Source organism: Pteropus vampyrus, unplaced genomic scaffold, assembly GCF_000151845.1.
Source record: "Pteropus vampyrus isolate Shadow unplaced genomic scaffold, Pvam_2.0 Scaffold290, whole genome shotgun sequence".
NCBI lineage: Eukaryota > Metazoa > Chordata > Mammalia > Chiroptera > Pteropodidae > Pteropus > Pteropus vampyrus.
Genome location: NW_011889071.1, coordinates 1049755 through 1052033, shown reverse-complemented (window position 1 = coordinate 1052033; position 2279 = coordinate 1049755). Strand labels below are relative to the sequence as shown.

General features: G+C 46.6%; 1 long non-coding RNA gene across 1 annotated transcript in view; it reads left to right on the top strand.

Annotated features, from left to right (window-relative positions):
• Positions 1-2279, top strand: part of LOC111729928 — a 47656-nt gene that overhangs the window by 35981 nt on the left and 9396 nt on the right. Inside the window, exon 3 of the long non-coding RNA XR_002776462.1 lies at positions 918-966. This is a non-coding gene — a long non-coding RNA (uncharacterized LOC111729928). The remainder of the gene's footprint in view (positions 1-917; positions 967-2279) is intronic.

The following is a 2279-nucleotide window of genomic DNA, read 5'->3' as shown; positions in this document are numbered from 1 at the left end:
CGTTGGGGTCCAGAAGACCAGCAACAGCAGGAAGCCGTTACCACCCGGACCGGAGAGGCTGAGGAAGGGCGTGGGATGGCCTGAGCCCGAGAAGAGGCCCCGTGGGACAGGGCAGGAGCGTAGGTGTGGGGACCACGCCCGCCACACGCAGGTCAGGAGAGGGCTGCCGAGTCAAGGGCAAAGTGGGGAAGGGACACCCAGCCTCTCTCCCTCCTGGCCTCTGAGCTCTTGCGGAATCATCCCCCTGTCTGAACTGGAAGCAGGTGTGAAGGGCGCCCGCGACCCATCTGCAGGGGCCACTTCCCGGCAGAGCCGGCGGGACACAAGAGGGCAGATGGAGCCCGCCCCTCACTCCCCTTGTCCTAGGTGAACACGAGCCAGCGGATGAGGTACTAGCTTCTTAGGAAAGTCCCCGGCACCTAGGAAGCATCACCCTCTAAACGTTAGCTGCTCTTACTGCCGCAGGCTGAGCCCTGTTGAAGTCCCTGGACATGAAGTGACTTCTCCTTGGCTAACACTGGTGACAGAGCCCACACTCAAATCCAGGTTCGTGCAAATTCTGCTGCGAGCGTCGACCACAGCGCCTTATAAATACGAGGCGATGTGCTCCATGCATGATTCATTTATAATTTATTGCGGATAAAAGCGCCTTTACTCTCTGGGCCTGACTGACGAAATCTGGAGCCCAGTCGACACCTTGGATATGAATATATATAAAAATAACATTAAAAAACTGATTTCAAAGACAATTTTACGTGGTCAATAATAACAGTGACAGTGATGGCGACGTTAGTAATAGCAATAGTTAAATTTTTTGAGTGTTTATTATATGTTCAGCATTTGCTTTTTTCTAGTATTGTCCTAATGTAACCACTAATCCATGTCACCTGTTTTTAATTTCCTGTTCATTCTTTCAGGTCTCTTTTTAAACTCGGAAATAATCCACTTTGGAGGATTTCGTGATGGGTGAGTTAAAGAAATTTTACCTGACTCTGTTGGCCCTTGTCTGTCCATTTAAGGTTTTGTAAAATTATTTAAATATATGTATAAAATATCCTAAACAGCCTTCCAGAGAACAACATTTTTTCCTTATAACTGTTGGAGAATTTACTCATCCCATTATCCTGCCATGATACAAAGTCAGCCCTGAGGTCAGTGGCGTGCATTGGCCGTGGATTCAAAATTTGATTGCACGAAATAAGACATCTTGAAAGTAAACATAGTTAGCTCCTTATTTGTGTCACGACAGCTTTTTTGGCAACAGATTTTAAACAACGAGATGGCATTTACCCTCGGGTCTTCGCGTTTTAGGTTCTCAGAGTCTCAGTTCAAAGAAGGTACAATCAGTAAGCTGGAGCATCCCCCGTTCCTTTCCATCAGCTAAGGAAACAAACGAGAAGGGGTTTCCTGTGGGCTCCACTTCAGTTCCCACAGTGCCCGTCAGCTCCTCTCTGAGGGCGGAAGCCATGATCCGGGCAGGGCCGTCTAACCAGTGGCTCGTCACGAAATTTCAGTTCTCCGTTGGCAGTCAGGTTTCAGAGCTGTTAAAAAATTCTGGGTAAAAGCAGTGTCACAGCGATGGCTCTATTCGAAAACCAGTCACATCAAAGAAAGAAATCCTCCGTGCATGCCCTGGCCTTTGCTCTCTGCTTTGTGGTCTAGTCACAGCATCGGTTGGCCCAGAAGAAATGGCCTGAGTCGTAAATGGCTGAGCCATATGAAATTGCCAATATTTGGTCACTAATCGGTGGTCCAATGCCGGTTTGACACTGGACAGCGGTTTTGTACGGTGCATCCTGCTGGTCCTGGTACCGATGGAAGCAGTTAGTGGAGCAGCGCCATTTCATCCACAGCCTCTTTTAAAACTCACGCCAGCGGAAACATAATTGATTTTGCACATTCTTCTAATGAAGGTCCCTTCTGATTTTTTCCCCTCTTGTTAAAAACTCCAGAAATCTGTGAAATTAAGATTTTCAGGTGTTTATAAAGGATTTACATGTGTAAATTTCCCGACCAAATCCCTGGCACATAGTAGGTGCTCAGGAGCATTGAGTGATGAGGTCTCACCACAAAAGTCACCAGTGGGAGTACAACTGGTCATAATGGTTTCATACTGTGATATGGTCTTTGCTGGTTACATATTCTTTTAAACACATCATTTCACTTAGTTTAGAGTCAAATTCCCTAAAAACCTATTCTCGGCACATGCGACCGAGATGTGAAATCATGCAGCAAGTATTTAAAAGGTAGAATTGCATTATTGTTTACATGCTCTTCTA